This window comes from Lepidochelys kempii, chromosome 4 (assembly GCF_965140265.1).
Source record: "Lepidochelys kempii isolate rLepKem1 chromosome 4, rLepKem1.hap2, whole genome shotgun sequence".
NCBI lineage: Eukaryota > Metazoa > Chordata > Testudines > Cheloniidae > Lepidochelys > Lepidochelys kempii.
The window spans coordinates 133,348,095-133,362,677 of NC_133259.1; the positions used below are offsets into that span (position 1 = coordinate 133,348,095).

Below are 14,583 nucleotides of genomic sequence, written 5' to 3' on the forward strand. Positions count from 1 at the left end.
CCCTGTGGGAGGAGTGGGAACTTGGGACAGCCCCATGCAGGCAGGAGGCAGGGAGGGCTCAGGCCAGCCGCATGGGGGGAGGAGAAGAGGGGCCTCGGGCTGGCCCGTGGGGTGTCCCATTTTCCGTTTGGGAAAATATGGTCACCCTAGGTGAAACTCATTGATTTCAATGGGAGTAACCCAGTAGGCACCTAAATGCCTTTTAAAAGCTGGCCCTTAATCTCTCTCTGTCTCAGTTCACCATCGGTAAAATGGGGACAATCCTTGTGCCAGCCTTCCCCTTGTCCCACCACGCACTCTCGCCCTCTCTGGGATGAGAGCCTTCTCCTCTGCAGCCCCTAGTGTCTGCCACAGCCTCGTCCTTGGTAGCTCCCCTTCTCCCTCATTGTTCCAGTTAATTTCTCCCTCCTTCCCTCACTCTTGGACGCTACCAAGGAACCAAATGTGCCTCTTGACACGCAGAGGGAACAGGAAGCCTGTGACTGAGGTCAGAGAGGAATCTGCTGCCTCCTTCCATCTACACCCAGACCAGTGCTTTTAATTTGTGCCAGGGCTGCGCTCCAGCACCTCAAGGCTTGGCAGTTCATAACCCTGGCACCTCTGGGCTTGCTGCATTGGTTATGAATGTAAAAAAAAATTTCTTGAACCCCAGGCACCTAATTGCTTGAGCCCTGGCACCTCTTTCATTACAAATTAAGCACTGACTCTGAGGAAGCCCTCCCGTGGGGGAGCAACAGGGGTCGGGTTGTGTGTTCATGGGCTGGCCTCTCTCTCTGCCCCCCTCATGAGCACACAATCCATACTAGCTGGAGGTTACTCCTGCCTAGGAGAGCCAGCATCCCTGGGTCATTCTCTCCAAAGCATCACGAGATACTTAGTGCATGAAAGTGGTGATGCCAAACATTCAGCAGAGGCAGGAATATTGCCCAGAAATCCTGTGGGAAACACAGCATGTGATCACATCATTGAAAAGTGTAGCTCACAATGTATACACACAAGGGGACTGAATTCAGACTGTGTGATGGGCTAGGGGAGTGATGTGCTAACATCTGCTATGATATTTCTTTCCTCTTCCTGTACCTCCGCACACTTTTGTGTGGTGACCAGTGTCTACTCTTTTCAGACTTTGACATGTCTCTCTATTATATGGAGCTAAATCTCTGCTATGAAAGTGTGAGGGGGCACACCCTGCTCTAGAAGCGAGGAAGCTAACAAGTTCTCTGGGCACAGCCAGCATTAACCCAACACACCTGCAAGGGATGCTCTCCCTGGAAAGATAAAGCTTAAAAAGGGAAAGCCTGCTAGAGGAAGGGGTGGTGACTAGGTGGGAGACTGCTGGCTACAGGGACAGACTGGGGAAAAGGAGATGGGTACAGACCTAGCCACCCCTGAGGCTGCATGGACCAGCTATCAACTGTGGGTGAAGGACACTAGAACATGCAGATAAACCAAACCTTAAAGAGGTCATCAAGAGACTGACCCTGTTAGGATACAGATATTCACGCCTGTCTGCAAAGGCCTATACTCTAAGAATTTAGGTGTATTTTTATCACTTAGCTAGTTATAGAGGTATAAAAGAAAGAATCAAAATCACTGTCTGCTGGTGTAAGGGCCTTCTCTTACTGTGACAGTCTGAGGCCCTGTTCTTAGGCTAAGGGCTTTGGCTAAGCAGCAGAGGCAGCTGTAAGCTGGGAGGCGACTGGTCACATCCTCACATTCCAACCTAGTCACATTGAAAGAAGGTGCTATTGGGCTGTTAGGAATATAGTCCTGTCCTGGTAATGCCTATCACCTCCAGAGAAAGGGAAGTGCCTAGAAGATGTAAAAGGAAACTTAGTTTGATAGCATCCTGTCTGGCAGGAACTCACTTATCAATAGCTGGGATGTGAAATCCTCATTTCTGTGTTTGTTCTGTCACTGTAGTCCCCATTTCCCTATTGTTTGTCTGTATAATCTCTGTCTGGTTCTGTGATTGTTCCTGTCTGCTGTATAATTAATTTTGCTGGGTGTAAATTAATTAAGGTGGTGGGATATAATTGGTTAAATAATCATGTTACAATATGTGAGGATTGGTTAATTAAATTTCAGGAAAATGATTGGTTAAGGTATAGCTAAGCAGAACTCAAGTTTTACTATATAGTCGGCAGTCAATCAGGAAGTGGGGGGGGGGAATGGAACAGGGAATGGGAGTTGGGAAATTGGAATCATGTTTAGCTAAGGGCAGGAATGGGAACAGGGACACAGGTAAGGCTCTGTGGTGTCAGAGCTGGGAAGGGGGACACTAAGGAAGGAAACTGGAATCATGCTTGCTGGAAGTTCACCCCAATAAACATCAAATTGTTTGCACCTTTGGACTTCAGGTATTGTTGCTCTCTGTTCATGCGAGAAGGACCAGGGAAGTAAGTGGGTGAAGGAATAAGCTCCCTAACAGACCCCTTTTGTTTTTTTTTCTTTTACTCTGCTTCTCCCTCTCTCCGGGCAGGGAGAGGGAAAGAACTGTTTTGTTTGGCTGGCTGGCTGGCTGGCTGGCTTATAAGCAGCCCAGATCATGGTCTGAAGACAGCAACATAAAATCTCTAAACAAACACTCTTACTAAATCTACAGCTACAGGACTACACAACCCTTTATTTATAATCCTTGACACAACTGTGACTTGTCAATAACAACTTTTTTAAAGCCAATGCGTTCAGGGGTTTCCCCACCGAGGGTTAGTATGTGTTACTATGCAAGTTCAGTGCAAAATGGAATTCTGCTCACATGTGCATTTGTTCCCCTAGAGCACTTCCCTAAGAGGATTTACCCTTCTTGTCACCAACTCCTTGAAGTGTGGGAAACTAGTGGTTGTCCCAGAGCCTCCTTCAAACTCTGAGGTTCTGCAGCAACAGCGGGTGCTTTGGACAGCCCACAGCAAATCTAGTTTTCTTCTTCTCCAGTGAAGTAAGGGAGGGAGTCTGCAGTCTAATCCAACAGACTGGTAAAGTTCCTGGAACAAAAGCCTCACAGTCAGGCCTGCCTGCTCCTTGTGCTGTTCTACCACTGAGTCCTCCCACTCCTCCCATTTATGAACTTCTTCCCATCACCTTATGTTCTTCATGGTTCTACTCTCAGTGACTCTGGATGTGACCTACCAGGCTGCTTGCCCACAATGGAAATCATCCAAATAGCTTCAAACAGCTAATGAGCCCACCTAATGCTTCCCCCTCCCCCATGCAATTTCTGGATGATTCTAGCCCATCCAGCAGAGTATCCCTACCTGGCTCTAGCAAGTCTGTAGGCACACAGTGGGGAGGATGCATAGGTCTTGTTTTTGTTCTGAGGGCTCTGTTTTTTTCCCTTACTTACATCACTAAATGCTACAGTGCAAGCATGTGGGTTACAGTTGCATGGACAACCTAAATTCTAGAATTCCCTCATTTCTGAGTGCTTGACTCTGCAGCCTTTATGCTTTTTTAAGATCGGGGTGGAGGGGGGGTTGTTCATAATGTGAAATATTTATTGTGCCAGATCTGGTATAAATACCTGTAATGGAGTATACTGGCCTTTTAAGACTAGAAGGGCCAGGAGACCCCATTCTAGGGACATTGTGGGAAATGGCCTTGTGGTGGGAAGAGAGGAAGCGGTCCTGGGGAATTAGTAACTGGATGGGGGAAAGCCAGGCTGCTATCCTTTTAAGGGCCCAATACCAGGAGCCCTGCAGCGTAGGGTGGGCAGGGCTCCCCTCTCTCTCAGCCAATTGAGGGGAAGCTCTCCAGTGGAGGGCGGTATATATGCTACCTTCTCTCTCAAAACAGGGAGAAGAAAACCAGGAAGGTGACCTCCTGCTAGGAAAGACAGGACTGGCAGCGGCGTGAAGAGCTGTGTGTGCGGCAGAAGAGCCGGAGACGTCTATGAACTTTTGTGTTGCTGTAATGGGTGTTATTTTGGAGACACTGAACTGTTTTGAACTGGGTTTGGCTATTAACCCAGCCCCAAGGGGAAATAGAGTAGGGGTGCTGCACAGGCACTCCTGGCCACAAGGGGGTGCTCAGTAAATGGCAACCCTGAAATACCCACACATCCGTGTCAAGTTAGAATTCTACCGGTTTGTGTTAACTTGTATTTTGACTGACCATGGCGGGTTTGTGGTGTCATTTTTATCATTTATTTTTTTTCCTCTTTATCCTAAATTACTCCATTTCTCCATTATTATTTTTTAATCTTTTTTAACCTCACTGACTTCAAGCTTCCAGTTGCTTGCAGTCTGCATTGGGAATGAGTTAAAACTATTGCTAGCCTTAGTTGACAACTGGATCCCAGTCTTGTGTGAAACTTACGACAACACTTTCTTGTCCGCCAAGTCTCCGCAGGACCGTGGAAGCTACTACCCCTCCCTCATTATGTAACTGCTTTGATTACAGCTGAGATTCAGGGTGCCCTTCCTCCCACACGCAGTCTAGTGGTGACTGTCTAGTGATGTTGCTACCTTCATTATTAAGTCCTGATTTACAGAGTGATACTAACAGTCTTAATCCTGCTTTAGGAGTTAATCATCTCTCATTACTTGGCCCCACTTTCTCATTATAGCTCAGTTGCTCTGTCACTTGGGATCATTTCCCACTGTTTGCCTAATGACTTGTTTGGGTTTTTCCTTCCGCGTGTTTGGTTTTGTGTAGCCTGCATAATCAAACAGAGCTTAGCCATTACCTAGTCTTTTCTCCTGCCACTCAGCCTGAACCCAAAGGAGCCCAAGATTCAAGCATGGTATTTAAATTTTAGGGCTGCTTGTCTCAAGTCCAACTCCAAGTCTGAAAGCCACAGTTGGCTCCCATATCTATTACAGGCTAAAACCAAAGCCTGGATCAGAGCATTCCTAAACCTGAGAAAATTCAGATTCTGATCCGGAAGCCTTGGAGCCAGTTCTAGATAGACCAGAGGACCAAATTAAAGGGCAGATCCAGTATGATGTGGATTTTACTCCTCCCATTGGTGAATGAATGACTAATGCTCTGTGTTATTATTAATCCTCATCAAGAGAACTGCTATGGCCTTTTTCTGGGGGCAGATGGGGTTTGGTGGATTAACTGTGAGACCAGGAGTTAGTCGGGAATTTTATATCCTTGACTTTGTCATCTGTCTTTCTAGGTTCTCATATGGTGTCTGACCACCTTTGTGGTACCTTTACTTAATCTCTTTGAGCCTGATCTGTACAATGGGGATAATTCATTTCAATGGGAGCTACAGGCACTCAGCCCTTCTGATATAAGGTCATTTGTGTTTATGGAGTTTAACTTTAGGCAGCCAGGTGTGAACACTGCAGCTAATATTATTATTGGCATAGCACTGAACAGTGTGCATGGTGCTTTACAGACAAACAAGGGCCCCCCAGCAGTTTCTATGCAAGGCAGAAATTATGCAGACCAAGGGGGCTGAGAAGGTGAATCAACAGTAAAACTGACTAGAAAGAGACTCTGAACAACAGTAACTGACGATATACTTTTATTTTCCAAGTGTGTTAGGTAAACAATAGCTCTTAACACAATAAGTTCTTTGGGGCAGAGACTTTTCATAAGTTTGTACCGCTCGTTGATGTAAATGTATGTTTTAACCTAGCACTGTCCCGTCAAACTTCATTTTTGTTCTCTATGCCATGATTTACCTGCCCATTCTATCCAAGGTGAAAGGGATGGTATTCATGAATCCCTCGTTAAATGTTTGGATGAATTTGCTTGGGGTGCCAATCTGTAATAGCCTGTTGCTATCAATACTCATTATTCTGCCTGCTCTTGCAATATGTAATGTGTATTAAGGATGGGGATGTTTTTTCTCTCTTGGCTTAGGTAAAACTTCATAGGAACACCCCATATATAATTACTAGAAGAACATAAGAACAGCCATATTGGGTCAGACCAATGGTCCATCTAGCCCAGTATCCTATCTTCCAACAGTGGTTAATGCCAGATGCTTCAGAGGGAATGAACAGAACAGAGCAATTATTGAGTGATCCATCCCCCATCACCTAGTCCCAGTGTCTGGCAGTTGGAGGTTTAGGGACACCCAGAGCAAGAGGTTTTTGATGGCAATTCATCCACACTTTTTCAAACAAACCTTACAGATGATTCAAGTTAATTGACACCTAAGGTCTGATGGTGAAGGGATAGATTTCTCTTGACGATTTCAGGATTTTTCCTCTTTTGAACTGTTATTTTAAATGTCCAGGATAGACACTTTGGGGGGGTTGGTTGAGGGCTGTCTATCCATGCAAAAATTATTGTGATGTAATGTTAATACTGCAGTTGGCATCCATTGTGCTAGTGCTCGGCAAGCAAATAATAAATGATTCTCTGCCCCAGACAAATGTGACAAGGTGGATGAGGTAATATCTTTTATGGGATCTGTGACATTGCACCCCATAATGCTTTATAAAAATATGCTTATGAGTGTAAATATGACATAACTGGAATATGTTTTATGCTAGATATGCCATGTAAAGTATCTTTGCAAAGGTTATGTTCTTCTACATGTATTCATCCTATTTGTATGACTGTACCATTTTTATATCTGAAGTTATGAGCACTGGCTCTATGCTTGTATTTAAAGTGTTTGCTGTAGAAAGCACCTAAGGCAGATTTGGTCAACATAGTGTGAAGGGGTTATTCAAGTAATTGGGAGTACTTGGTTAACAATAGACCCTGATAGATCCAATCCACATCTGAGCTTTCCTGGGAATCTGTAGATTCTGTAGAAAGTTGATATATGCATGGACACGTGACTTGCCCATGTGACTCCAAAATTCCATTTTATAGCTGGATTCTACACAGGGGAAGAGAGCGGTTTCCACCCACAAGAAAGAAAATATATATGCCCCTAGGAAAACCCCTCCATTTTGTCTTCAGCTGGCTCAAGAGGTAGCCTCTCCACTCCAAAGAGGTGCCTGAAAGAAACTGGAACAAAGGCCAGTAAGTACAGGGGTGTGAGTGATTGCTGGACCCAGACTAGAAGGAGGCTAGTCTGTCAAAGAAGCTTATTGGAACATCTCTGAGGGTGAGATTTACCTGCACTTAGTTTCCTACTGTATTAGATGAAGACTTGCGTGTTTTATTTTATTTTATTTGGTAATTTACTTTGTTCTGTCTGTTATTACTTGGAACCACTTAATCCTACTTTATGTATTTAATAAAATCACTTATTAATTAACCCAGAGTATGTATTAATACCTGGGGGGAGAGAGGGAAGAAACAGCTGTGCATACCTCTCTATCAGTGTTATAGAAGGCAAACAATTTATGAGTTTACTGTGTATAAGCTTTATACAGGGTAAAATGGATTTATTTGGGATTTAGACGCCATTGGGAGTTGGGTATCTGAGGGCTGGAGACGAGCACTTCTTAAGCTGTTTTCAGTTAAGCCCACAGCTTGTGTGGGACGTGGTTCAGACTTGGATCTGTGTTTGCAGCAGGCAAATACGTCTGGCTCAAACAAGGCAAGGCACTGAAGTCCCAAGCTGGCAGGGAAAACAGGGTCAGAGGTAGTTTAGGCACATCAGGTGGCAGTCCCAAAGGGGTTTCTGTGATCCAACCCGTCACAGGATCCACTTCTGTTATTACCTCACCCGCCTCGTGTCTCTAATATCCTGGGACTGACACAGCTACAACTACACTGCCTACATACTGTGGCAGTGAATCTGGGACCTTCAGCACCAGAACCACAAGCCCTGTCCCCTGAGCAGCTCTGCTAGTGGTCAGTAAGTAGCAGGGTTTTATTCCTGCTGGGACCAACCACTAGAGGAAGACGTGATCACATGCAGTAGCCCAGGCTATTATGTGCTGTAGCGATTGAAGGATCCTTTGTCAGTGCTGCTGAGTCAAACCATGGGAGATAAGGGGGAGAAGTAAAAACGAACAATGGCTTTCAATGGGGCATGCAGAAGTGTGCCTAGAAAAGCAGGTCAGTTACTGCCGCACATTCGGGTGGCATTTGCTGTGACTTCTCCATGGCTTACTTCTAATTCTAGTGGGCCAAGTTCTGTCCCCAGCTGCACAGGATGGTGTTGGCTTGGGACCAGCGAGCTGCCTTGCTGTGTCATATTGGACTGGACAAACCAGGGCTCTGCTCCTGTGGGGCAATGCCCAGGGACAGAACTAAACGGTGTTCAGAGTCCTGCCCCATGGGCAGTAGCAGAGGAGGGACAGGGTACTTGAGAGCAGAGGAGCTAACTCTGATTTTGCTGTCCCGTCTCCTAACCCCAAAACTCTTGCAGGAAGAGAGAATGATGGAGGAGAGAAGGTGGGGGGAGCGGAAGCAGCATGTCCTGTACTGAGCAGGCTGCTTGTTGTGCAGGAAGGAAGGTGAAATGTAAAGCAAACTCCTGTTTTACCTCTCTACCTGGGCTGGGCTCTTGTGGGGTTCTATCACTTATCTCTGCTCTCCACTCTGCCCTGAGAGCCACTGCTCACTCAGTCTGCACCCCACTTCTCTGTCCTCTGACCTCGTTTCCCCTCATTCCTCCACATGTCACCCAGAACACATCAGTCTATTCAGCTTCCCCTGGGGCTTCCTTTGGTTTTCCCAGCAGGGTCCTTCAGTCCCTTCTGGGAGAAATGAGGGTCTTAACTAGCATACTTGTTCGGGTCTAAACTCACTGCATAGACTCATTTAATGGTAGGAACAATCATTTCTCCTTCTCCACTCCCCTGCCAACCAGCCTTTCACCCACAAGGCAACCGCTTTGCTTTTCTCCTGGTTTTACGGGGGGGATTTTCTCTTCTCCCCATCCCACTGCCTGGTCCAATCAGGAATCCCGCCCTCTTCCTGACAGGCTTTTACTACCTTGGCTACCCTTGACACGCACACTTTCCCAGGTGTGGCCTCTCTTTGCCGCTGACCCTCAAACACCGTCCAGCATGCAATCTAACTCTCAGCAAACCATGCAAATGTGATTGCTGGGGAGAGCTGTGCAACAGTTTTGTCCCACCCTTGCCCAGCACCTTTCATTCAGAGATCTCCAAGCGCTTTACAAACCATCATTAGGGCTCATAATATCCATGCAGGCTAAAAAAATCAACAGTACTTCCATCTGACAGCTGGGTGACCACAGGGCCAAGTTCACCCACTGAACGGCCCTGGGCTGATGCCAGGAATGAATCTGCTCCAGAGGCGATATGGCATTTTCAGTGGAAAGCCCTCACCCTGGAATTCACGTCCCCCACTGGCCTTGCAGAGGCACAGCTTGCACTGTTTGACATGGCGTAAAGCGCACCTCCTTGAAGAGGTCCGTGTGTGAAGGGTGCTGGGAGCAAGTGAGGATGTGGGTAATTGCATTGGAAAATGCACTTTGGCTCAGGACAAAAGTAAAAATGGCATCATGGCATTCCATGGATATATTTTTTTTACATTGTTTTTACTCCAGATCAAATGTGATCAGTCTTCATGTAAAAAGCAAGAGATTTACTCATTGCCATCCCTGCAAACACCACTAAGGGGACCAGAGTAAAGCTGGAGTCTTTTCATCTCCTGCATCATTCCCAGGAATTCCATTGCACTGTACTGGGATGCAGGAGATCTAGGTTCAATGCTCAGCCCTGCCACAGACTTCCTGGGTGACCTTGGGCAAGTCACTTAATCTACTCTGTGCCTCAGTTCCCCAGTTGTCCAATGGAGACAGTGCTTCCCCCGACTCAGAGCTGTTGTGAAGGTGCTTGAAGACAGTGATGACAAAGGCTCTATAAGTACCTAGATAGATTCATGTTACTGGAGTAACTGATCAGTCTTGCATGGAAGCTTTGCAACCAATTCTATTTATGGAACACAAGAAGGAGTGGAATCCAGTTCACACTGGGTTACTGGGAGTAAAAAGCAAGAAGAAATTACTTTTTGCACTAAAGTCAGCAGCTCTGACCCTGAACACAGCCAAGTGACACTTCAAATATTGTTATTACGTAGTCCCTTTTCACAGTAGAGCTTCACTTAAAAAGTAACTTGCAACATATTTTGTATTCAGCATTTTAAAAACTGAGGGGAGGAAAGTCAGTGATTAGGCTGGATATAGAACCCAGGAGTCCTGGCCCATCCCAGGCCCCTGCTTAGCCATTTTACAGAACAGGCCAGCAAATTGCAATGAAAATGTTGCACGCGTTTTGGAAGTTAGAGAGGCACCAACTCAAAAAAAAAAAAAATCACAATGGCCTGCACTATATTTACCTGCTACTGTTTCAAACAACACTGAAGATGACAATGGTCCTGAGCCAAAGCACATTTAAGTCAATCGAACCATCCTGTTAATATTAGTGAGCAGTGGAGCTATTCCTTGTAACTGAAAGAGATTAGAGAGAGACACATTTGTTTTTAGTGTATTTATTGTGTGTGCACGTTGTGCTTGTTAGGGACTTATTCCTTCACCCACTCACTTCCCTGGTCCTTCTCGCATGAACAGAGAGCAACAATACACGAAGTCCAAAGGTGCAAACAATTTGATGTTTATTGGGGTGAACTTCCAGCAAGCATAATTCCAGTTTCCTTCCTCAGTGTCCCCCTTCCCAGCTCTGACACCACAGAGCCTTACACCTGTGTCCCTGTTCCCATTCCTGCCCTTAGCTAAACATGATTCCAATTTCCCAACCCCCATTCCCTGTTCCCATTCTCCCCCCTTACTTCCTGATTGACTGCAGACTATATAATAAAACTTGAGTTCTGCTTAGCTATACCTTAACCAATCGTTTTCCTGAAATTTAACTAACCAATCCCAACATATTGTAACATGATTATTTAACCAATTATATCCCACCACCTTAATTAGTTTACACCCAGCAAAATTAATTACACAGCAGACAGAAACAATCACAGAACCAGACAGAGACCATGCAAATAAATAATAGCAAAGTGGGAACTATAATGACAAAACAATACAGAAGTGAGGATTTCACAACTACATCTATAAAGACATCCAATGAATGTAGCTCACAAAAGTTTATGCTCAAATAAATTTGTTAGTCTCAAAGGTGCCACAAGTCCTCCTTTTCTTTTTGCGGACACAGACTAACACGGCTGCTACTCTGAAAAAAGACATAAGGATTTCCAAGCTGTGTCTATTGATAAGTGAGTTCTTACCAAACAGAAAACTATCAGACTAAACTTCCTTTTACATCTTCTAGGCACTTCCCTTTCTCTGGAGGCGATAGGCATTATCAGGACAGGATTATATTTCTAACAGCCCAATAGCACCTTCTTTCAATGAGACTAGTTTGGAATGTGAGGATGTGACCGTTTGTTTCCCAGCTTATGGCTGCCTCTGCTGCTTAGCCAAAGATCTTAGCCTAAGGGTACGTCTACACTACAAAATTACTCCGATTTTACAGAAGTCGATTTTTGGGAACAGATTGTATAAAGTCGAGTGCATGCGTCCACACTACGCACATTAATTCAGCGATGTGCGTCCACAGTACCATGGCAAGCACCGACATTCTGAGTGGTGCACTGTGGGTAGCTATCCCACAGTTCCTGCAGTCCCCGCTGCCCATTGGAATTCTGGGCTGAGTTCCCAATGCCTGATGGGGCCAAAAATTTGTCACGGGTGGTTATGGGTAAATGTCGTCAGTCAACCCTCCCTCCGTGAAAGCAACGGCAGACAATCATTTTGTGCCTTTTTCCCTGGATTGCCCAAGCAGATGCCATAGCATGGCAAGCATGGAGCCCGTTCAGCTCACTGCAGCAGTTATGACCATTGTAAACACCTCGCGCGTTATGGTGCAGTTTTTGCAGAACCCGAACCTGAAAAACCAGGCAAGGAGGCAACGGCAGCGCAGTGACGAGAGTGATGAGGACATGGACACAGATTTCTCTAAAACCACAGTCCCTGGCAATTTGGAGATCATGGTGTTAATGGGGCAGGCTCATGCCGTGGAATGCCGATTCTGGGCCTGGGAAACAAGCACAGACTGGTGGGACCGCATACTGTTGTAGGTTTGGGATGATTCCCAGTGTCTCCGAAACTTTTGCATGCATAAGGGCACTTTCATGGAACTTTGTGACTTGCTTTCCCCTGTCCTGAAGCGCAAGAAATACCAGGATGAGAGCAGCCCTCACAGTTGAGAAGCGAATGGCAATAGACCTGTGGAAGCTTGCAATGCCAGACAGCTACTGGTCAGTCAGTAATCAATTTGGAGTGGGCAAGTCTACTGTGGGGGTTGCTGTGATGCAAGTAGCCAATGCAATCATTGAGCTGCTGCTATCAAAAGTAGTGACTCTGGGAAATGCGCAGGTCATACTAGATGGCTTTGCTGCAATGGGATTCCCTAACTGTGGTGGGGCTATAGACAGAATGCATATCCCTATCTTGGGACTGGACCACCAGGGCAGCCAGTAAATAAACTTCAAGGGGTACTTTTCAATGGTGCTGCAAGCACTGGTGGATCATAAGGGACGTTTCACCGGCATCAATGTGGGATGGCCGGGAAAGGTTCATGACGCTCGCGTCTTCAGGAACTCTGGTCTGTTTAAACGGCTGCAGGAAGGGATTTACTTCCCAGACCAGAAAATAACTGTTGGGGATGTTGAAATGCCTATAGTTATCCTTGGGGACCCAGCCTACCCCTTAATGCCCTGGCTCATGAAGCCGTACACAGGCACCCTGGATGGTAGAAAGAAGCTGTTCAACTATAGGCTGAGCAAGTGAAGAATGGTGGTAGAACGTACATTTGGACGTTTAAAGGGTCGCTGGCGCAGTTTACTGACTCGTTCAGACCGCAGCAAAACCAATATTCCCATTGTTATTGCTGCTTGCTTGTGCTCCACAATCTCTGTGAGAGTAAGGGGGAGACGTTTATGGCGGGGTGGGAGGTTGAGGCAAATCGCCTGGCTGCTGAATACATGCAGCCAGACACCAGTGCGATTAGAAGAGCACAGCAGGAAGTGCTGCACATTAGAGAAGCTCTGAAAACCAGTTTCATGACTGGCCAGGGTACCATGTGACACTTCCGTTTGTTTCTCCTTGATGAAAACCCACCCCCTCGGTTGATGCTAATTCCCTGTAAGCCACCCATCCTCCCCACTTCGATCACAGCTTGCTTGCAAAGGAAATAAAGTCACTATCATTTAAAAAACATGTATTCTTTATTAATTGATTATAAAAATAGGGAGATAACTCACAAGGTAGCCCAGGTGGGATGTGGGAGGAGAGTAGGAAGGAAGGAAAAGGCCATTTCAAAACTTGTTGAATGACAGCCTTCTGTTGCTTGGGTTATCCACTGGGGTGGAGTGGTTGGGTGCCTGGAGCCTCCCCTCTTCCCCCACGTTCTTGGGCGTCTGGGTGAGGAGGCTATGGAACTTGGGGAGGAGGGAGGGCAGTTAAACAGGGGCTGCAGCGGCAGTGTGTGATCCTGCTGCCGTTCCTGAACCTCTACCAGATGCCGGAGCATGTCCGTTTCATCCAGAAATAGCCTCAGCGTTGCCTCATGCCTCCTCTGATCTTCCTGACGCCACCTCTTATCTCAAACGTCCCTCCTGTCCTCATGTTCATTGGCCGCTTTCCTGTACTGTGCTACTGTGTCCCTCCACACATTCTGCTGAGCTCTGTCAGTGCCGGACGACTGCATGAGCTCAGAGAACGTTTCATTGAGCGTGCGTTTTTTTCGCCGGCTTATCTGCGATAGCTTTTGGGACAGAAGAGGGAGGCTTGAAACATTTGCAGCTGCGGGAGGAAAAAAAAGGAGTGAAGTATTTTAAAAGATACATTTTACAGAACAATGGTTATACTCTTTCACAGTGAACAACACTATTCACATTACATAGCACATGTGATTTTGGTACAAGGTCACATTTTGCATCTTATATTGAGTACCTGCGGCTTTGTTGTTAGAGATCACACACACAGTGCTAGGCAACAGAATTCGGCTTGCAGGCGGCCATGGTAAGCCATAGTCTTTCAGCTTCGCCAGCAACCTTCATAACAGCAGCGCTCTCCTTTCCCAAACCAAGCAAAGCTCGTTGAGTTGGCCATTAAGTGCTGCGGTTTTCGTGTTAACATGCAGCAGCAGAAACCAAACTAACCCCCTCTCCCACATCCAATTCTCTGGGATGATTTGATTTAACGCTACTAAATTCGACATAAACTCATAATGTAGACCAGGCCTAAGAACAGGGCCTCAGACTGTCACTGTAAGAGAAGGCCCGTAAACAGACAGACTGTGATTTTGATTCTTTCTTTTATACCTCTATAACTAGCTAAGTGATAAGAATACACCTAAATTCTTAAAGTATAGGCCTTCGCAGACAGGCCTGAATATCTATATCCTAACAGTGCTTAGTCACTTTCACCTGTGTAATCAATTTCCCTTGTTTGTGTGGGAGATCTTCCATAGGAAGGAGAGAGAAATATCTTTACAAAAAGGAAAGTGTGATTGTAAAACCACAAAACTGGCCGAGTGCCTTCCGTAGATGTCAACTCATTGGGGCAGGGAGTGTCGTTTTGGTCTGTGTTTGTACAGCCGATAGCAAACAGAGCCCTGGGACATGACTCCTAGGTGCTGCTGTAATACACATCATAAATAAATAACAACAAGCATAGGGGCAGAGGGAGGGGGTGAAACTCTTCAACTCTGCCTTCTTTTTTCT

The 14,583-nt window shown here is 46.0% G+C and overlaps 1 long non-coding RNA gene across 4 annotated transcripts in view; it reads right to left on the reverse strand.

Moving 5' to 3' along the window:
* Window positions 1-14,583, reverse strand: part of LOC140910875 (uncharacterized) — a 60,789-nt gene that overhangs the window by 9,648 nt on the left and 36,558 nt on the right. For 2 of the 4 annotated variants that reach the window (XR_012158781.1, XR_012158779.1), the window contains exon 3: window positions 13,120-13,660. This is a non-coding gene — a long non-coding RNA (uncharacterized lncRNA). Of the gene's footprint in view, window positions 1-10,247; window positions 10,289-13,059; window positions 13,661-14,583 lie in introns of those variants that run through there. The other 2 variants (XR_012158782.1, XR_012158780.1) reach the window with 2 other exon arrangements.